Source organism: Lepidochelys olivacea (assembly GCF_965140295.1).
Source record: "Lepidochelys olivacea isolate rLepOli2 genome assembly, chromosome: 3".
Lineage (NCBI taxonomy): Eukaryota > Metazoa > Chordata > Testudines > Cheloniidae > Lepidochelys > Lepidochelys olivacea.
The window spans coordinates 46063636-46086748 of NC_140413.1; the positions used below are offsets into that span (position 1 = coordinate 46063636).

A 23113-nucleotide genomic window follows, 5' to 3' on the forward strand; every position below is an offset into this window, starting at 1 on the left:
AGTAAAAGATACCTTAGCCCAGGAAAGAAACAGGCACTGCAAGTCAGCATAGCAAACACTGATTCCTACTAATGTTGGAACCATTGCACTTCACTCCCGTGCAGGGCACCAGACATTACTGGTGGCTTTCAGCCTCAAATTGCTCCCTCCAGGCATCCCTAATCCTTGCAGCCCCACACTGGGCCCCTTTAATACCCCTGCTCTCTGGCTGTTCAAATTCAGGTTCAAATTGGAGGTGTTGAACCTCCAAGTTCCATGACTGAGTGAATTTTTCACCCTTCCCTTCACAAATGTTATGGAGGGTACAGCATGCGGATGTTGTCATTGGCCAGGTCCAGCTTTCCATACAGACAGTGCCAGCAGCCAAAAGCACACTCCACTGTCATTCTGCACTGACGCAACCTGTTGTTGAACAGCTCCTTGCTGCTGTCAAGGCTTCCTGTGTACGGTTTCATGAGCCACGGCATTAAAGGGTAAACGGGGTCTCCAAAGATCACAATGGGCATTTTGACTTCCCCTAGGGTGATCATCTGGTCTGGAAAAAGGGTCCTGTCTTGCAGCTTCCTGAACAGGCCAGTGTTCCGAAAGATGCATGCGTCATGCACCTTTCTGGGCCAGTCTGCGTTAATGTTAACGAAACGCCCACGGTGATCCACAAGCGCCTGGAGAACCATAGAGAAATACCCCTTCCGATTAATGTACTCAAAGGCTAGGTGGGCTGGTGCCAGAATTGGAACATGTGTGCCATCTATCGCCCCTCCGCAGTTAGGGAAACCCATTTGTGCAAAGCCATCCACAATGTCATGTACATGACCCGGAGTCACGGTTCGCAGGATACGATTAATGGCCCTGCAAACTTGAATCAACACGATTCCAGCGGTCAACTTCTACACTCCAAACTGGTTAGTGACCAATCGGTAGCTGTCTGGAGTTACCAGCTTCTAGATTGCAATAGCCACCCACTTCTCCACGGTCAGGGCAGCTCTCAATCTCATGTCCTTGTGCCCCAGGGTGGGGGTGAGCTCCTCACACAGTCCCATGAAAGTGGCTTTTCTCATCTGAAAGTTCTGCAGCCACTGCTTGTCATCCCAGACTTGCATGACGATGTGATCTAACCACCCAGTGCTTGTTTTCCGAGCCCAAAAGCAGCGTTCCATGGTGGTGAGCATGTCCATGAATGCCACAAGCAAACTCGTGTCAGATGCATTACTCGAGTCAGTATCATCGTCAGAGCCCTCACTGTCACTTTGGATCATAAGGAATAAGTTGACTGACCAACGTGACATGCTGGCGAGACTCATCAGCATACTCCTCAGCAGTTCAGGCTCCATTCCCGCAGACTGAAAGGGAAGACAGAGCACGCAGTACAAAAAACGCTGAAAGATGGCACCAATTGTGGACGGAAGCACAGGGATCACTGGGATGCGAACCGATGCGTTGGGACAGGACCCAGAATGCCCCGCACCCCCTACCCCCAAGCCACAGTGGCAGAATGGGAAGAGGTGCTCTGTAGGATGGCTGCCCATAATGCACCACTCCCAATGCTGGTGCAAGTGCCGCAAATGTGGCCATGCCAGTGCACTTGTTCCGGTCAGTGTGGACAGACTGCAGCGCTTTCCCTACTGAGCTCTCCAAAGGTGGGTTTAACTCAAAGCGCTCTACATCTGCAAGTGTAGCCATGCCCTAAGAAAGATGCGTTTTCCCCTTTCAAGCTGAAAGTTAGTAATCCAGTTCACGACATTATCTTACATTTCAGTCTCTTGATAACGGACAATGATTTATTTGTGATAAGTATCTTAGGCCTGAAGGAGAAAACGAAGGATGATAGCTAAGAACAAGGAACACCTAGTACTAAATACAATACATTAATCGGAACAGTGAGACAAGGCAGCAAAGCAGAACAATCTACAAGTCTCCTTGCTAGAAAGAGGTACCCTATTCCAGTCTAATGGATACTCTCTCACTAAAAAAGGGGGAGGTCAGAAACCAGTGCAGATCTATTAAGAAAAGACTAAGGAAGAATTCAGGGATCCCTAAGAGTTTTCCTTCTGCCTTCAGGAACAACCCCCTTCTAGTTTACTAGATACTTACTAGCCAGAGGCTATAAAAGTTTAGCCCCTGGGAGAAGTAAAAGCACCTTCCAAGTGCCAGGGATTTTGACTTCTCACCAGGGTGCTGTCCATGGATAGTGGGGCCTCTTATCTTAGTTTAGCAGTTTAACAATTATAGTTGTACAATAAAAGTTTTCAAAGTGCTATAATTGAGGAAATGGACGGGAAGGGATTGAGAGAGTTTGTAAGCTAGTGGCTGAGAGAATGTGGAATGGTCTGATAGGATAAATTAGAAGAGAGAAATAGGTAGGGTACTGAGAAAGAAAGAAGCCAGGAGAGGAAGGAAGATAAAACAAGCGCAAGAGAAGCATGGTAACTAACATTCTTTAAATGCATAACAGAAAGTTGACAGGTACTACAATTAAATCAGCGCAAGATAGACACCAGGCAATGGTTTATTCCTTTAAACTCCAAGGACATGACCATGGGGGTGTGACCAAGCACATATTTTTCACCCCACTCATACTCATCTTAGTTCTCAGGCTAGCAGATATTAGGTTAATTGTCTTCTTAGAGTAAGTTTTTTAAAGTAGGAGCAGGTCTACCTTTCAGCCCCTATCACAACAGAGCCCTTGTCTTGATGGGAATGTCTGGATACTACCATAATAAAAATGGGTAAGTATTTTCATAGGGTGATGCCTGATTTTAAGACAGATCAAAAGGATCACAGGCAATAAATGATGGGCAAGAGAGAGGACAAAAGACAGCATGAGTCTGACATACTTGGTCAAAAGGAATGCTAAAACCAAAGTGTATCATTCCTATCTACATCGCTGCTTTTTTCTGAGTGTAAGACTGGATATGTTTTGCAAACAAACAGTTTTAATCTCTCGCTCTCTTTTTAAATACAGTAGACCACTTGAGTCTCAGAATATTTGTGAATTTCCATGCAAAACATCTCAACCTTCAACCTCTAACAAGAGATATAGTGAAGAAGGGTGTCCTGGAGTCTGCACCAACGGGGATTCTTGGTAAAAAATGCACAGGCTAAGTAAGCAGTCCTCTCCCACAATGCACACAGTTCCATGGCTGAAATCCACAGGTATGCATGGAAAACACTTATTGAGAAGAGAGTTTAAAGGTCCAATCACCAGGCCACTCCTCAAGTATTGAGAAAGGTATGCTCTGGGTAGTGCGCTCTCTGTTCTGCATGGCAGTTTCCAGCAACACTGTTGTACTCTCCCTACAAGCACAGAACTCCCACTACCATCAAAGGGAGTTCTGGGCCTACCAGGAAATCTACATAGAACAGCAGACCTGAAAACTGCCATACAAGAGAAGAATTTTGCCCTTTGTCCATAAGAAATCTATATCTTTGATTGTCTAATGAACTGTTAGAGGATTTCAAATATAAGAGTTAAGATATTGGAGAAGGGGGCAAGGGGGAACATTACTCCTACACAACACCAAAAGAAGTTTGATCCCTATGAATATCAAAGCAGAAATGTACTTTCTAACAGCTGTAAAAGGTCACTCATTATCAGTATACCCTTCTATTACTGCACAAATACTGTTGTAGCAGCTTTTGAATGGCATCTTGCCAAGTCTGAAACAGAAATATGAAAAAAAATATCTTAGCAAGTGACTTTCAAGTAGAAAAACAGAACCTACAGGAACTAGTTTTGATTTCAGGTGTTGCATTGCTCATGGCTTTTGATTTATTAGTTTCAAGTATGCACATTCTGTTTGTTCAGAGAATAAGAACAATTACACTGCTACTGGACAAGTGAAATACTGTGCCTGGCAAGAGTGCTCAGAGGATAGCTATCCAATAAACAGGATTAGTTAAAAAGAGATTATTAAGGGATCATACAGTGACTAGATACCGTAATCCAATAAAAAGAAGGGAAACAAATAGGAAGAGGCATGGAAGAAAGTTGAGGGTGACAGAGCAGGGAGGAGGTTGATAGTGTGTTCACCGAGGGATATACAGCAACAGTTACAGCATCACAGATGGTAATGCCTGAGAGAACACTTGTGGCTGGGGATATAGGAGGACACTTTGAAAACCTAAATTAAAAATGTCTTTAATATTGCAACATTGTGGTCTTGTAAGATAAACTACTTAAAACCATATGATCAGGGCTGCACCACTGCTTGCTAAGCTTCATTCTAAGATGTTGACATTATGCCAGTGGACACTGTTCACTATAGGCCGTTGAACAATGGAGAAAAGTATTCTCATATATCCTTTGTGCTGTCAAAAAAAGCAAGAGTGAATGCCTCAGCCAACCCGACAAAACATGATGGAATAGTTGTGGGAGAGGGAACGGAAGAAGAAAATGGAATTAGGACTCCAGTAGCAGTCTTTATGTCATCGTCATATGTTGCTCAAAACATAACCCTAGAGCTGTAAGTTTAGTTAAAACAAACAACTTTAAAAAAGAATGTCAAAAATTTGCTTATCATTTTGAAAAATAGTAAAGCACGCTGCTGTAATAATGTGCCTGGTCATGATCTCCTTTCCAGAAAGGTTTGATCTCTCCTGTACCTATTTGCAGAAGGGCCATAATAGGTGTGACACGCCCTATCATAAACTAAGATTGTTTAACTGGGAAAAGTGGTTAAAAAAAGCTAGAAGGGACTTGACTGTGGAATTCATTCGAAGTTATAAAGGCCAAAATGAATGATCATTTCCTCCTTTTTTGTTCTCTTCATCCAGTGTCCTCATATTATGTAAATGACAATAGGAGTGGTCAAAGTCTGGAATCAAGAAAGAGAAATACTACTTGGAGCAGCATGTAGTCAACTCGTGAAATTTACTGACACAGAAATTCAGAGTCAAGGATTAAGGTTGGATTTTTAAGGAGGGCTAAATACTTTTATCACCAACATTTGTTGCTATGCAAGATAATAAAATAGCCTGATCTCATACTACCAGGTGTAGGGAGATCACCTATGGGGACCAGGAATTCTCACCCATAGGTTTTCCCCCTTTACCACTGTAAAACTGGCTATAGTAGTTGAGTTATTGGGGTCTTCACCTTTACCAAAAGCACATGATATTGGCTTCTGCAAGAAGTGTGAAACTAAACTAAACATTCAGTTTGATTTGACATGGGATCTTCCATGTCAAAATTCTGAATTCAGTCAGTTACTCCAGTGAAAGCTGTCCACCCAACAGTGGAGTAACTACAGAAATATTTTAATCTGTAAATCTCCTTATGCAGATGTTGGCTCTGCTTTCAAGATAATGTTTCATCAGTGACCTCTGTTCCAGGATGCATCAAACACTGCAACTTCCTGTATTCTGCAGCAATCATACAGGTTACTTGTCTCCACAGGCAGGAGACAGCATGAATCAACTACATGGAAAAACTGACAACTCAACACAACTTGTGGAAATGCTTAGTGCAATCATAATATCGAAACTTTAAATGCACAATTTGTAGCAAAGTCCACTAAGGAACTTGCTCTGCTTAAAAGTTATTGAGAATTTCCCAAAGACTTTTATCAGCCTGTTATATCCTCCACCTAAGTTTTCCATTTCTTCCCCTCCCCATCTCACTGCTGTGGTGCATGAGTTTAATAAAAGCTTAAAGTTATATTTGCTAGTAATAGATTTTTGGATCAAGTTGTTGGGGGAGACTTTCAATGAAAATGTGGGTGTACAAAATGTATACAGTCACCACATTTTAACATTTGCCAAGCTTTTGAAAACTGAACCCCCCCGCCAAAACAACCAACTAGTCATATGCGCACCCTGCAACCCTGCCGGGTGTTGTATAAATTAAGATGTCAGCTTTTAACATTTTCCAAGCCCCCTCAGCTAGTTTATGCCCCACACTTTGGAAAAATGCTGCTTTATGCAAAACCCTGAACTTGCAAATGTGCTGCAGCCACCAAGGTGACCCCTAGAAGCTAGGATTTCAGATACAGGATGGGCATTCACAGAAGTCCACTGGTGAAGCCTCTGGCGCTATGCAAGGGTAATTTTCTGGTTTCCGTAAAATTTAGTTTCTGCAAGCTCAAATGCATCAGTTTACCTTTCTTTCCAGTAGGTGGGGACAAATACTTTGGTACAATGAATCATTTCTCTCTTCATCATGCACCACCACAAAATAGACAAGAATTTCAAAAGAATCCAGATATTCGAAAAGCACTAAAAAATGATCATTTCCATTCAAAAAAATAGTGTCATATTTGCACAAAGAAGCCAATTATACTGAAACCCAAATTTTTAAAGTTTGGATGGACAAAGTTTTACTATTTTAATGCATCTACCCAAAAATTTAATGATTTATGGGATAAACACTGCCCTTTGGCACAGAACAGGAATCAGCAACCTTTGGCACGCAGCCTGCCAGGGTAAGATGCCTGGCGGGCCGGGCCAGTTTGTTTACCTGCCACGTCTGCAGGTTTGGCCGATTGCGGCTCCCACTGGCTGTGGTTCACCGCTCAGGGATGTGCTGGCCACCGCTTCCTGCGGCCCCCATTGGTCTGGAACAGTGACCTGCAGCCAGTGGGAGCTGCAATCGACCGAACCTGCAGATGCGGCAGGTAAACAAATTGGCCCAGCCCACCAAGGGGCTTACCCTGGTGGGCCACGTGCCAAAGGTTGCCGATCCCTGGTACAGAAGAGTCTGCTCCAAAAACTAACCAGGCATCTAAAAAGGAGAAGACAGACCTCAACTCATCTTAGAGCCATTCTGTGTTCTGAAAAGCAGTCTTCACGCTTCAGAACAAGGTACACCAGGCTAAAACACCTCTGCCTAAGCTTTGCTACACAGATCATAGGGCTTGTCTCCACTTAGCGCGGGAAATCGACGCAGAGCTATCGACCCACCGGAGGTCAATTCAGTGGGTCTAGTGAAGACCCACTAAATCGACCACCAACTGCTCTCCCATCGACTCTGGTATTCCACTGGAATGAGAAGTATAAGGTAAGTCAATGGGAGGGTTTCTCCTGTCGACCCCCAGCGTGGTCGAGACAGCACAATAAGTCGACCTAAGGTAAGTTGACTCCAGCTACGTTATTCAAGTAGATGGAGTTGTATAATTTAGGTCAACTTAGACCTGTAATGTAGACCTGCCCTAAGGTTCCACACCGACTAGTCTGACATTAAGAGAAATGAGACTGTCTATTCTGCAGGGACTACAGCATCACAGGTACGGCACCATAGCTATGCAGTCATAGCCCTGTAACATTGACACTGCCTACAGCGATGTAAGGGTTTTTTCCTGTCACTGTAAGACCTCCACCTCTCCAAGTGATGGTAGCTAGGTCAAAGCATGGTAGAAGCATTCTTCCATTGACCTAGCTGTGTCTACACCAGGGACAAGCCCGACATAGCTATGGCACTCAGGGATACAGATTTTTCACACCCCTGAGTAGAGGTGTTGGAACAATTTTTGTAGTGGTGGTGCTGAAAGTCACTGAACAAAACTGTAAACCCTGTACATGATGGAAACTACTTCAAGGCAAGGGGTACTGCCACACCCCCAGCACCCCTAGTTCCAGCACCCCTGTCCCTGAGTTCTATAGCTATATCAACTTGAGTTTTAAGCAAAGACCAGGTCTGACATGAGAGCAAAAAGGTTTAATATACATTAGACAAATACCAGATGTCTGTATAATCAGAAACCAGAATTACTTACACGCTATTAAACAGAAGCTAATGTAACAGATGTATGTTATACACATCTTTAAAAATATGGACGATCAGATGATAACTGTAAAACTGTGAGAGCAAAAATGTTAAAAATTGCAAAAAGAAACACTGAATGTCAAGTAGAGTTTATAAATAGTTCTGATTTTGAGACTATATTTAAGAAGGTGAACTGAAAGAGGAAAAAAAGGCCAAACTTGGTGGAGTATACAGAAGACTAAGGAAACTGCTGATTTGTTACAAAAGGTATTTCACTTTGCTTCTGTCTTAAACAGGGAGACAAGAAAGATGGATCCAACTCAGGAATCAGATTTTTGACAAGACAGAAATAAATGTTAAGGAAGGGGAGAGTATTAGCTGTGAAAAGGCCAAATATATTGTAAGACTTCTCAAAGAAAGCCAGCTTCCAATGTTTTGGCACAACCCAAAACAGTATCACATTCCAAGAAAAACACAACTGATAAAAATTAAAGTATATAGAAAAAAATAATAGACATTTAAATACAGGGATTCAGCCAAATGACTAAATAGATTCCCAGGCCAGAAAGGACCATTGTGATCATCTAGTCTGACCTCCTGTATTACACAGGCCAAAGATCTTATGCAAAGTAATTCCAAGAACATATCTTTTAGAAAACATCTAATCTTCATTGAAGGAGAATCCACCACAATCCTTGGTAAATTGTTCCAACAGTTAGTTACTCTCACCATTAAAAATTTACACCTTGTTTCCAGCTGAATTAGTCTATCTTCAACTTCTAGTCATTGGATTGTGTTATATCTGTCTTTGCTAGACTGAAGAGTCCATTCATTATTAACTATTTGTTTCCCACTTAGGTACTTATAGACTGCAATAAAGCCACCCCTTAACATTCACTTTGTTAATCTAAACAGAATGAACTCTGAGTTTAGCATTATAAGCTGTTTTCTAATCCCTTTAATCATTCTTGTAGTTCTTCTCAGAGCCCTCTCCAATTTATCAACCTCCTTGAATTGTGGACACCAGCACTGGACACTGTTCTCCAGCTGCAGTCAGACCAGTGCCAAATATAGAGGTAAAATAACCTCACTGCTCCTACACAAGATTCCTGTCTCTGCATTCCAGGATCACACTGCTTTTTTGGCCACAGTGACACACTAGAGGCTCATGTTCAGCTGATTATCCACCAGGACCCCTAAATCTTTTTCAGAGTCCCTGCTTCCCAGAGTAGAGACCCCCATCGTATAAATATGCCCTACATTCTTTGCAGCTGGCTGTATACATTTAGCCATATTAAAACACATTGTTTTGCTTGCAGTCAGTTTGAGTCAGTGAAGATAGCTTCCTGCCTCTTTCAGACTAATCAGAAAGTGAACATTCTGGAAGAAAGGGGTTGTATTTAGAGGAGTTAGCTTTGAGACCCATAATATATTACACCTAAAATGAAAATTGACGTCCATAGCAGTGATTTGAGCCAAACTATAAAACCAGCAATCTACAGAAGACCAAATTCGATAGGAAGTCTGAGGTATTGTCATGTTAATATCAAACATCACAGCTCTCCGCTCAGACCTAAATCATTAATCTTATACACAAAAATCATTTATGTACCCATACAAATTTTATTCATGTCTATTGTAGCAATGGAAAAATAGGGCTTGTCTTCACATACAGTGCTGCACCGGAATTTTTTTTTTGTATGAAAACTTTGCTGTTTCATTCAACTTTCCCATTTACCTTTTTCCAATCACTGCAATTCTAATGCTTACCACTTTTTGAAAGCTAAAAAATGTTTTGGTCCAAGCCATGTCTCTTAAGGAATAAAGTTAGAAAGTAAATCCCAATGATTAAAGGTTTTTCTAGAGTACCTATCACCATAGTACCTAATCTCAGCATACAGATGTGCCATTTATAAAACAAACATGAAGTTAGCAATGTTATTCTAGATAATTAGGGTTAATCCACCCTTCTGGAGTTCACTAACCCACACTCAGGAATTGATAATTTGGTGGGAGAACAGGGAAGGGAAAAACAAAATTGTCCATAGTTTTGCTTAAACTAACTGTAGGAAGAAAATGTATAAGCTGCACCCCAATGATTTTAGCTGCAACCTTGCTGAGGATGCTTGTTAAAGTCCTGACCCTTTCCTTTGCCCCCAGATCAAAGATGGGGACCCCCTGCTGCAGCTCATCAGACAATCCAACCTTGGACTATCTACTGTTGCAAGACAAACTCCCAAAGAATTTTCTGTGACTGGGAAAATGGCTTTTCAAAGTAAATGTTTAAGATAGAGAGAGACACTCAGACCAGATGGGATGGGCAGATGTAAAAGCAAGAAAGAATAGCCAGGAAAAGATGAAGGGGGGGGGAGGGAGGGGAAAAAAAGGCATAATCCACACCTCTTCATAAGTCACCTCAAACTGGCCATTCACTTACAGTCTTGGCAACAGCCAATGATATTTTATATATAAATAAAGTGAACAATAAAAAATTCTTGAACAGGGAAGTGGTCTTGCATCCCTTTCCTCTTCCCTGAGTAATCTTACCTTCTGTTCCTTCCACCAGTCTCTTTCTTTCCAGCAACAGAGTGAGTTAGTGTAAACAAATTACACTGTGCAACTTTAGCTAAGTCCTGCAACTGCTCCATGATTATATATATTAATAAATTACCTAGTGAATGGATTAGCGTAGACATAAGACAACTAGACAACTGATTTTAGCCAGAGTTATAGAAAAACCCTTGGAAATAATGCTAATGTTTCTCTTCACACACACACACCTCTCCACTGAAACCACCCAGTAATGGGAAACTGAGAAATCAATGGAAGGATAAAAAAAATACCCAACACAAGCTATGTTTGTTCTATAAGGCACTGTCAGCCCTAAGCTGGAGTACCATGTTCTTGCTCTGGTTTCTGTTTCAAAGGACGATTATTATTGCCCTTGAAAGGACAAAACAAAGGGCAATGAAGATATAGGTTTCAGGAATTTGTCACAAGTAAAGGCTAAAAGATTTGGGCTTTGTCTTGCTCAGGAGGCAGTTCTGAAGATTTCAGAATTATATAGGTAGTTGGTGAAGGGTTCAAAAGTCAGAACAATGCTCTTTTCAGGATAACTTAAAGTGTGTAGCCTCAGGGGTGCAGTTGACTCTAAACATTGTTTTTGCCTACACAGTATAGTTAATATTCCGTAAGTAAATGTAGCAGTTAAGCAGTTTTACCCTTTCAGTGACTTAGGCTGAAATACGGTTGTCTTCCTATAACCGGCTCATCATCCTGGTTTTCTACGTGTAGATACAGCTTCCTAGACATGTATATATAGCCAGCTTGGCTATAACACTTCTTCCCAGCTCGGTGTGGCAGGGTGTGCCCAAGTGCATTGCTCCAGGGGCTCCTGGTGCTGCTCTCTGTGTGCATTTCCCATGCACATTCCCCTGTGGAGGGACTACACAAGAGCTGCCCAGATTTTCTGAGACTGCATGGACACAAACATCAGTAGGCAGTGTGGTGGGCATGGTTGCACAAATGTGACTGTGTTGTGAAAAGAGCAGCTGTGTGGGCACAGCTCAGCCTTGTTTGTTGTAGCTAGTTCAAATTATAATGTCATGAATGGATTACAAAACGTAATTACAGCTGCTGTGTAGACAGGCTTTAAAGAATAAGGAAAAGTGAGAAACTTAATCAGAATTATCATTAAAATAATGAACATGAAAGACACTGTTAAAGCCACTAGAGCAGATCATGTAAATAAGCGTATGGCTAGACATTTTTATAGGCAGAGAAGTGATTAAAGAGTGACAAAGAAGGAAAATGGTGGACCCAAACCTAAAGTTGCTAGGCTTGTTGGTCAGTGTTAGTTTCCGGTCCAGAAAATATATATTTTTGATGTGAACAGGAAATTCTGATTGCTGTAACAAACAGAGCTGCCTTTCCTATAATCAAGAACTTATGGATGCAATTAACGGTGCTCCTCACATGACAAATGTAAAGCTTAGCAGAACCTAGAAAGCTATTGTACAAGCATGGACTGATGGACAGACCTGCTGCCCTAGTCTGAGGCAAACAATTCAGAGCTGGTGCCAGCAAGCAGCACTTGTGGTCAGGAAAGAATAAACATTCTAAGCCTGTGGTTCAAGAAAAAAACAAACAAACCACAATTAGACTTTCATAGTAAACATCTGCTACTTAAAGATTCAGTTGTAACACTTTAAATATAATAAGGAATATGAAATATAACATTTAAAGTGGAAGCAAAGGAAAGCCACTTATCTCATCAATAGTTTATTGACATGAATGGCATAAATCCAAGTAATACTGTACATTGTATGAAATTAAATTTTTACTTCCTCATCTCAGTACTTGCCAGTTTGCCTTAAACCCTTCAAAGCATCACCATCAGCAATATCCATAAGAACTATTTCAGAGTAGCAGCCGTGTTAGTCTGTATTCGCAAAAAGAAAAGGAGAACTTGGGGCACCTTAGAGACTAACCAATTTATTTGAGCATAAGCTTCATCCGATGAAGTGAGCTGTAGCTCACGAAAGCTCATGCTCAAATAAATTGGTTAGTCTCTAAGGTGCCACAAGTTCTCCTTTTCTTTTTGCATAAGAACTGTGACACTAACAAAATTAGTCCCCCATGCCATATATTCCTTAACAGCCAGGAGAGCATCATTTGAGCTGAAGTCCATCCCCTTAATTCTACAACAGGAGTTCTAACCCTGTGGACAGAGATCAAGAGGAGTTATTCTTCAAACCACAGAGAGAAGAAGAGTGCTACTTTTCTCCTCAAGGTAGTGAGCAGAAGGGAGAGGAGAGGAGATCCTTTGAGGTAAGAAAATTAGCACCTCATTTAAATCATTGCAGAAGTGGCACAAAGGGTACTGGGATGGGGGATTACAGAGACAAAGTGGCTGGATTTTAGATCATGGGAAGAAAAATTTAAGACTCCTGATCTATAGTTTGACATTACATCAAAAAAGCAACAACAAGCCAGCTTCATTTACTGCAAGCTTTACTGCAACCTCACAAACCAAACCAACATAAAAAAATATCCCATCTGTTGGACAGGTGTTTTGTGTAGTAATTTAAACTAAAGGTTAATAAATCCAGAGAAACTAGAGTCCATGCAAGTTGTTTGTATTCCTACCAACTAGAAACATGATGGGTCATTGAAGTAGCTACCATTAATGAAGCATAGCCATTGAGGTAAAAGTTCTGCTTTAGTAAAAAGCATATATAATCCCTGGATGCAGTGCCCGGACTGATTGACTGTTGTTTTAACTTGCAATACTGAGCTCAAGAGAAACAGTCTGATTCAATTTTAACTGGAGTTAGCAATTCTAGATAGCTATATCTGCTAAGCTTGGAGGACCGGTAAGGGAAACGGTTACACTGCTGTTTTTCTCTCTAAATGTCTTGGAGCTGTGTGTTTAATACAAGTTAACCATCTTAGGAAAATACAAATAATTCTCTAATAAACACCAAAGTGCACTGGAGAAGCTTTCAGTACTCATTTACTTTGAACTAGTCTGTTCTTGAACTCCTATTTTACACACAATCAGAGAAACCAAGGGAATGTATTTAGGAGAGTTAATTTCACTAATTAAACAGAGAGAGATTCTACTTGTGTAAATCTGTAAGTCACAAGGCCTATTCAATTTATCTTTGAAAATAAACACTTCCTTGAAATCTATTTTATTGTAAGAATGAAAACATAGGGAGCTGCTACAAAGTTTTATCAACAATCTTAGGTGCATTTAAAAATACTGAAATATCTCATTTAAACTGATCAGTACTAGTGAACCTTAGAGGAGGCAATCTAGACAACTCCCTTCCCCTCCTCTTGGATATGTCATTTCACTAATCATATTCCTGAAGTAGTCCAGTATTTAGATGAACCATTTTTAAGTACTCTCATTGAGATGATTTGAACGCAAAACAAGCTATTTTAAATTTTGAAAACATAAATAGTTGGTTATTTTTTAAATGTAGGCATTGACTACTGTTATTTTATTATGGCAATTATTTCCAGAGCTAAAGTGCTGGATTCTACCTGATAAAGTTTGCAAGAACCTGAAGGGTAAAAGGATTTTGTAGGTTTTCAACAAGAAGCTAGTTGAGAAGCCTGAAGCAAACAGGGGAATTTATCACATGCTACAAATTATATATTTTACAATTGTACAATGATCATCATCATGCAAAAATGGAGATGATCTTGTCACAGTTCAGGGCAACTGTACCAGTGTTTCCCTCAAAGGTCCAGCAAGGGCACCCACTGGCTCCCAAGCCACTGACTCTCTGTGTGGGGACCCGCATCGCTCTCCCTTCTAACTGGGAATGTCCAAGCTATACAGTTCCCTGCCTTCACGGTGTTATTCCCAGCACAGACCAGTTGCCAAAGGCATCTGCTTCTTTCCTCCTTCAGAGACACTTAACGGGTGTAATTGCTACAGTTATAAGTACCACAGAGTTTTGTCTATGCAAGCATATTTTATTATTAAGGTAAAAAGCATTACAGAGAACACCAAAAACAATAAAAGAAACTATATGCATGCTAATAAGCTTACTACAGTTAACCTCAGCCTTAACATGGATTCTGGCTCAAAGAGGCCTTCAAACCCCCACCCCAGGGGGATTCTTTGTTGTTAAAAGTTCGTCACCATTTCACTCAGAACAAGCACAGCGTCTTATGGGACCTCTGTAGGCCAAGTTCTTCCAATCTTTCCCAAAGGATTGGGGACCTCTGTGCACCACGGGTCCTGATCATGAAGCAGGCCTCCCTGAGCCACTTTCAAACCAGGCTATTTATCCAAAACCCCCTTTCTTTGTTCAAAATTTGGTTTTCCAGAGACAATTAGTATATGCAAACCTTTTCAATGGGGATGGCTTCTTTGGAGATTTCACAACCTGAGTGAATTTGCTTGACTGCCCCTTCTGTTCTCCTATTTACCCTTCTCATGGAAGTCACACAATTACTCAATAAACACATACACAGTGCATCTGAATACAATGTACACCAAAGGTATTAACCTTAATTCAATCAGGTTAACTTAATTCAATAACGTTTATCTTAATTACATACAGTTTGTTCAGGATATTGTCAATCTCTCACAGATGCTTACTCACCATGTGAAGTATTTTGAGATCTATGGATGAAAAGTACTAACTATCATCAATTTCATGACATTCCCCTATATTAATATTTTAGTGTTCTCCACAGAACACTAAGTACCTTACAATACAGAAAGGAAAACTACCCCAAAGAGCTCACAAACTAATTTCAGACATAACAATGAAGGGAGGCAACACAAGCAGTGTAGAAGGGTTGAGAGGGGAAGGACAAAGGCAATATCAGTAAGATTACCCGGTTACTCAGTGTCACTATGCTACTAATGCACATAGCATGAGAGATATCAAAGTATATGCCTAGTTTGCCAATTTCTTGTCGGCATCATCAAGTGGAACTTTGATGGAGCATGGTAGCCTTGCAAACCAGCTCAAGACAGGTGTTCCATCTATAAAGGCAATGTGGAATTACACATGGAGCACCTTTGTACATCTACAAAGAAACAACGCCAGCACTGCCAACAGCGTTATAGGAAAGGAGGGGGCCCGGCTGCCACCTGTTAGGGTAGTGGAGGAATAGCCACCATCATGTGGAACTAGGAACACTAGGAGCCCCATGAAAGCGCTACATATGTGAAGGGGTCCTTCCATCACTAACTCTTCTGGGTGGCAGAGATTTCGTGTAAGCATAGGGGATTCCATCACCCCAACAGAGGTCTCAGCTAGGACAGCGGCACTTCACCAGAATCCCTCAGAAACCCCTCCCCATGTAAGGGCACTCTGCTTGATAAGGTGGTCACCCCATACAAGAGCCTTCTGTCAGGGAGACAGGCAGAGGCTATTGCTCCTTTTCAGGCTGGTCAGGGCCTCCCCAGTCCTCAATGAGCCTCTTCCTGTTTCTGCATGGGCTGGGGTCCAGTCCAGGAGGATGAAAACCTCAGCCCCCATCACTCCAGTAGAGGACTATATTTAGGGGCAACAAATGTATTTACAGTGCAAGAGGGTTGCCAACAGGCAGTTTAGAACACAGCCCAACTACTTTAAACTTCCCAGGCCTAAACATTGTAACTCCCATTACTTTAAAAAAAAAAATGCTTACTTTAGGAACCTCAGCAAGCACATGAAATAGGTTTGAAATCTTTAAAAAAAACTACTTCTGAGTTTTAAAATCAGGAGTCTTCAACCCATTTCCAAACAACCATAAGTACTGAGGTACAAAAGATTACCCACTTCAAGATATTCTGGTCTGGAGCCCCATCATCTGGGATTCTTATCAAATTAGATATTTCTTAATTGACATAATTGCATATTTCAACTCAATTAATCACTTCATCTCTATTTAATTCCTCATCTAGATGACATAAAATGAAGGTCAGAGAGGAAAAGAAGTGGATAGAGAAGGGAAAATTCCTATTTGAATGGATTTGATTCTAACCCTTATGTTAACAGGGAACAGGTATGTGAAATGAGAACTCCTCCGACCTTGTTTACACTTCTCCACACCAATGTATTAACAGTGAAACAATGTAACAGGCAAGATACTTGATACATCAATAGATGGGACATATAAAATACATTTTATATGACACTTGTATATTGTAACTGTTTTAAAACACAGCATGCACTATATAATAGAACAAAAGGTCCATTTGTCAGTCTCTTCCTAATCTTACACAACAGAACTCACATCAGTTATTTTTGCTACTATCCTCTTTTGCAGTTACACTTGCACATTGGCATGCAGAAGATTTGTATTAACTCATTTTCAATAAAGACATTAAACAGGCACTTAGAAAGACACCCCTTGAGTTTTTCAGTGTGTATTGTTAAGCAATATGTACCCTTCAAGGAATTCAGTTATATAAGCAAACTTTGGCTTCTGTTTCAGTTTACTTGACCTGTGAGTCTTGTTATCCAGTAATGAAGTCTTCACCTCTAAAAACAATCTTAAAATGTAAGCTTGGTAATTTAACTACAATGTCCTTTTATCAGGCTCAGGCATGCTTCAAAGGTGGAAAGTTATTTCCTCTAGATTAACCCATGTAGTTTAATGGCATCAAAAGTCTTCAAAAAAATACTCGCAAAAAGAAAAGGAGTACTTGTGGCACCTTACAGATTAACAAATTTATTGAGCATAAGCTTTCGTGAGCTACAGCCCACTTCATCGGATGCAGAAAAATACTAATACTCAGACATTTGTGGCTGGCTTGCATCCTATTAGCACAGGTGCAGTTCCCATCACACGGGGCAGGTACAAGTCCCCATTTGGCAACTGTCCCAATTCCCCATCAAAAGATGCTGATCTCTCCTTACCCAAACCTTGTTTAGTCCACCTTAGAAAAATTAGCATCCATGTTACAGAACTCCAGGCGTAGCTGCTGAACAGGTTTAGAGGACAGTGGTAAACGCTTGATTCCTGTCTCTATTACAGCTTCCATCACTACTACCATTGGCAAAGCTACACCGGTGGTATCTTGTAGCCATGAAGTTTACCAGTGTACACAAGATCCAATGAGGCAGGACAATAGTGTAAATACGAGTACAGACAAAGCTCAGATGTTTTACCCACCCCTCCCCCATCATGAAAATCTGAATACCTGTCTCCTGTTTACACTAGCAACTCAATACCTATACAGTACAGCATTTGAATCTACATTAAAATTTTGTAGCCATAAACCACCACCAGGCCAAGTCCACAAGCCTTAGAGTAAACCAAATGATTAAAATGTTAGCAGCTGCCAATGGCCTGAATACACTAGTACTCCAACAGTTGCTGCCACCAGTGATAATGTGATGGTGGAAGGTTTTGTGAAAAAATACTACAAGTACAAAGCCTTGTTGAAAGTTACTGTAACACAAGTACTCATTTCCTCACACAGCTACACCTACTTTCTTTTAGCTTCAGCTGCATAACTGTGCTTCAGGTAGCATACATTCATTTTCAGTGGCTTCCTACTCTGTAGCCCAGCACCTTATCTACAGTAGCATCAATTCCCCCCACTCCCTAATCAATAATACCCCTGTTGAGCCTCCTGCATTGCACTTTAACCAGCAGCCATCAATGCTTTGCTGATCAAAGGCAGGCATCTGACTCTTTCCCCCACTAACAGATGTCAGTTAGGACATGGGGGAGCCATAATAGTTGTATTGTGCACTCCCAAAACTCGTTAGGCCCTTTATGCTAGTCTCTTGCTCCTTGGGCTGAGAGTGCCGTGCAGCCAACATGCTCACCTCTGGAGAGGATATGTCTTGTGTCTTTTGACAACAACAAAGTTACCGTTGAAAGGGCGCTGGCTACAATATGGAACCTCTCAAGAATATAAACATGGACATAGGCTGGTAGGGTGTACTTAAAAGTCAGATTAGGGGCTCTGAAGACTAATGTGTTTAGGGAAGGAGGTGGAGGGACTGAACTAGAGAAGAAGTAGAACTAGTTAGCTGGCTTCCACAAAGCTTTAATGTGTAGTTTTGCTGACAACCTTTCCTCTCCCTAAAATACAATATACAATACCTTAAGCATTATGTCTATATTTTTTAAAAATGCCCCAACACCAATGCCTTTCAGTCATCGAGACTATCCTGTCTCCTCTTTCACCTGATTAAAATCTAAATTAGTTAAGTAACACAAGGATTAATAAATTATTCAGGATACCTAGTCTTCTCACATTTTTAAAAGAATTGCATACCTCTATGGCTTTGCATAAATGGAATATAATGGCTTGCCACCCCGCCCCCCCCCCCCATGAATTTAAGGGGAAAATTCTGTATTTATTGTTCCCTTTTTAAAGTATATGTAGTTTAGGGCTGGCCAGAAAATGAGATTTCCTGTTTGCAAAAAAATTCAGGTTTCAGAAATTGTTTTAATTCTAATACAGAATGAAATAAAGGCCGTTTGAATTTTTTCCATGAAAAACCAAGATCTCTCTCTTACACACCCATACACAGAATAGCCAGTGGTCAGGGCAGTCACCTAGGATGTGGCAGACCCCCGTTCAAATCTCTGCTCTACCTGATTTGCTGTCTGGCCTAAAAAATATTTAGTAAGTCCCTGTTCTGCCTGATTCAGAGCAAGGACTAGTCTCCCACATCTCAGATGAGTGCCCTAACTACTGAGCTTATCTAGTGTCTCTCTCTTGTTTTGACCAAAAATTCCATTCTAGACTGAAGAAACCTTCCCAATGAAATTCTCACAGAAATGGATTTATTTCCACCGAAAGTTTCAGTTTTGAATAATTGGAATTTTGTGGCAGAAAAACATTTAATCAAAACATTCCCCACCAGCTCTAAATTTAGATTGCCAAAATACTGTTCATATCCAGTCACCTCTACGGAACTCCTCCTCATCTGATACTAATGCCCTGTGGAGCTTCCTTAAAATCAAAATCTGCCTGTTGTTCTTATTCACTGAACATGTTCAATCTGGAATTTGTTTCTTTCCATCAGAATACTAATCCATATGGTATTTGATCACATGAGGGGGAAACGCCGCAGAAATCTTCTTACTCCATAATGGGATTTAGCCCTCCCTCAGGAGCAGTTTATCTAACTCTTTCAGGGGCACCTTTGGGGATATTTTACAAATGATTACAATTCCCTTATGATTAACACCTTGACTTCCGGGAACACTTCTTCCCTGCTTTCCATTCTATATTCCCTCTTTCTCTACTTATGCGTCAAGTAAGCAAAAGGAGAAAGTCAGCTGCTGCTGAAGTTAAAGAGGATGCAGTAGTCATGGCAATGAGAAATTGCATCACACTCTTGAGTGGTTGTACTCAAGAAAAAGCTTGAAGGGAAGGTCTGTGCTCTCCCCCCCCCCCCCATTTGCTTTCACTTAATTACATTCCATAAAATAAAAAAACCTTCAGACATTACCAAACCAACACATTTTCCATTCATATGGCAATATACTGTAGATCAGGAATAAATCCCCAGTAATAGTCAATCTGGCATGTTCAGTTTATCCACCAGCATGATACACCACTTTGCACTTTCGCAGCTCCGTCCGTTTGAGGATCTCAGCATGTTTTGCAAGCGTTCCTTATATCTTTGGGAAGGAGGTGCGGGTTCTAACCCCCATGCTACAGCGGGGATTTAAACCCAAGACCCACGGAGGTTCCGGGGCTAACTAGAGGCCACGCAGCCAGTCAGCCGAAAAGCCAGAACTCCGGGCACCCAGCCCCAAGACCACGGCTGCCCTCCGGAACTAGGAAATGGTCGCGATCCCCTCAGCTAGCGGGAGCAGGGCGCTGGGGAGGAGTCCGAAGTAGCTCTCGGTGCAGACGCGGTACCTGGCCACGAGCATGGGAGTGGCAAATTCCCGCAAGCAGCAGCACACCAGAGGCACCACTTGTTGCGTCTCTCCCGGCCATCGAAAAAGCTCCGGCTGCTCCCCACCACTCTTCCCCACAGGAAACAGCGCTAGCTCCCGGCAGTACGCTCCAGCCCCCCCAGGCCTGGACGCAGCACCGCCCCGCCGGCCAGCCCAGAGATGCGCGGCGGATGCACCGCGCGCCCTCTCATGTTCTGATTTTTATTTTAGGTATTTATTTATTTACTGCGTGCAACCGCACGGTCGCATGAACGCTGCCTGGAAACAGCGCCAGGCTCCCTCCACCATCCGGCCGCCGCCGCTTCCTCCAGCCCGCACCGTCTGTCAGCGGCGCCCACCCTAACCACCAGCCGCGGCTCCCACAGGCTGCTGCGGGGGCCCAGCTCGCCGCCGCCACCCCACGAGAGCCGCCGCTCCGCGGGCCGGGCGGGGCAGCACAAGTTGCCGGGCCGCCTGGAGGGGCGGCAGGCGCCCTGCCCGGAGGCTCTGGGGAAGTTTGCCCGGCAGGACTTTTACCTTCTCCTCACTCCGCGAGCAGCTTCGGGCGGCGGCAGCTAGCGCTGGAGGAGGGAGGCGGCGAGGTAGCGGCTGCCGGCCGGCGCTGTCACGCTGCAGAGGCGGGGAGGGAAGGGCCGGGCCGGGCGCCGCGCGGAGGAAGGCGGGGGGAAGAAGGGGAAGTGCGGTCCCCTGAGTAAATCGTGGGCTGATTGTGACGTAACAATGGTGCTGGGGACAAATGAGAAGCGGTCTGGAAAGGGGGGCGCTATGACGTCATGATCGCCAGGGCCAATCCAGGGACGATGGAACGTTCGGGACTCGGGAGCCCCACGGGGACAGGAAGAGACGGGGCGGGGAGAAGGGGGCGAGGCTGGGTGGCAGCGGAGCCTGGGAGCGAATGGCGGAGACGCGCCTGCTGGTGGGCAAAGTGCGATCCGGCGGAGCAGCGGCGCGGGGACAAGGGAAGCACGATCCCGAGGAGCGGCTGGGGTGGCGAGGTCCGCCCCAGAGGAGGCGGGGGCGGTGGGGCTGGGGGAGTCAGTGAGTTGTGGGGCTGGGGGTTGGTTGCGCCCCATCGCGCCCTTCCCCTCTAGGCCCCACCCGAGAAAAGCTGCACAGCCCGGCCCGGACCGTTATGTCTCCCAACCAGCCGGCCCCCTGGGCTGCTCAGAGCATGCCCCACCCCGCGTGAGGGGCGGGTCCGGGCTGAGCTCTCTGCTCTCTGCCGCTGGAAACCCAAACTCTCGGCTCATCACTCCAGTCAGCCGGCGGCCGAGGCGGCCAATCGGGGCTGTTGTCGGGAGGTGCTGCCCAGGCTCCCCCCCACGCCTCCCCGCTGCTAGCGCGGGCCGCTGACTTGGCAGCTCGCAGCGGGGGTCAGCCCAGACGCTGCCCGCCCCCTGCTAGGGTGGCCGGATAGCAAGTGTGAGGAATCAGGACAGGGGATGGGGGTAATAGGCTCCTGTGTCAGAAAAGGCCCTGAATAGCAAGACTGGCTGTATAAAATTGGGACATCTGGACATCTTACCCCCTACAGTGAGAGCGGGTGGCAGAGCGGGCCTGTAATGGTGCAGGAGGTCGCTGCACTCCGCGTGGCTTGCGTTCAGGACTCTGCACAAGGGTTAATGATTCATAGATACTAAGGTCAGAAGGGACCATTATGATCACCTAGTCTGACCTCCTGCACAACGCAGGCCACAGAATTTCACCCACCCACTCCTGCAAAAAACCTCTCACCCATGGGCTCCTGCTCGGGCGATGTCTGGAGCAAAGGGGTAACATGTAGGGCAAGGTAGGATTTTGGGCCAGCCTGGCAGTAACCATCCTATACATTCTTCTTTCAGTGTTGCCTGTTGATGTTTTCTGATCACATCAGCACTGCCAAACAGAGAGGGTTTCTAGAACAGCCTGTTATTTAGGTTGCCTGACCCTTTTCCGCCAGTGTCAAGAACACTTGTACTCTGGTCGCTAGCCCTGCTGACACATCGACACTGCTGTTGTTACCCTTGCTGCCTAGATTAAAGCTAGCAAGGGTTTGCCGACCTGCACTACAATCACACCTTCACTTGCATTGTAGATGTACCTCATAAGACCCTGTTTTTAGTTGCTTATAACTTTGCTGAACGTCAACAGTTTGGACTGAAATTTTGCATGCCAAGTATCTGCCTCAGGCTAAATTTTTGGGGAAAATTTTAAGCCAAAACAGTTCAGCTGTTTCTGAGAATGAGATTAGGGAAAAACATAAGCGAGACCTTTTCTTTGAAATGCTGTAGCCTGTGCACTGAGTGAGGCATAGGTCCGGTGGAGAAATATCATGTGATCATATAATTAAAGAGTGTATCATTCATATGCATAAGGAGTTGAATTAAAGTTGCATAGTCAAATGTAATTCTGCCATTTCCTAACATTTGAGTGCTTGACTGTGCAACCTTAATAACATTACAGTAGTTTAATGTGGTTTTTGAGTCATATAATAAATACAATTCTAGATAACTATCCGCTTTTTCTCTCTCTCTAGTTATCCAACTCCTCACCAGAATATCTGAGTGTTTACAAAAGTTACAGTATCCATAGTTAAAATATATTCTTGGGTTTCTCTCCAGGGTGCAGGGTACTTAATAGAGAAATAAAATTCCCTTGCTCCCTGCCCTAGGGGTGTTTGCCATCCAAATTAGATAGACTTTAACACACGAAATAAGGACAATAAATAAAGGGAGAGTATATGGGTGGATAAGGAATGTGGTGAATTGTGACATAAACTAATAGTAAGGCTGCAAGTTCGTCACAGAAGTTACGGATTCCGTGATCTCTGTGACTTCTGCAGCGGCCAGTGCGTCCAGCTCAGGGGGCAGCGCAGGCAGCCCCTGCGCCAGGCACTCCGGCTGCTGCTGGGGCAGTCTCAGGCCCCTGCACTCCCTGCCAGCAGCAGAGTTTGGGTGTGGAAGGGGGTTGGGGCACGGGATGGGGTGAGGCGGGTTCTGGGCAGCACTTACCTGAGGGGCTCACCGGAACTGGTGACAT

The 23113-nt window shown here is 43.4% G+C and overlaps 1 protein-coding gene across 1 annotated transcript in view; it reads right to left on the minus strand.

Moving 5' to 3' along the window:
• The window catches only part of ELOVL5 (ELOVL fatty acid elongase 5), a 56841-nt gene extending 36015 nt beyond the window's left edge, over window positions 1-20826 (minus strand). The window contains exon 1 of the mRNA XM_084625072.1: window positions 20612-20826. The gene's annotated coding sequence lies outside the window, so the exon portion shown is untranslated. The remainder of the gene's footprint in view (window positions 1-20611) is intronic.
• Window positions 20827-23113: the final 2287 nt, after the last annotated feature.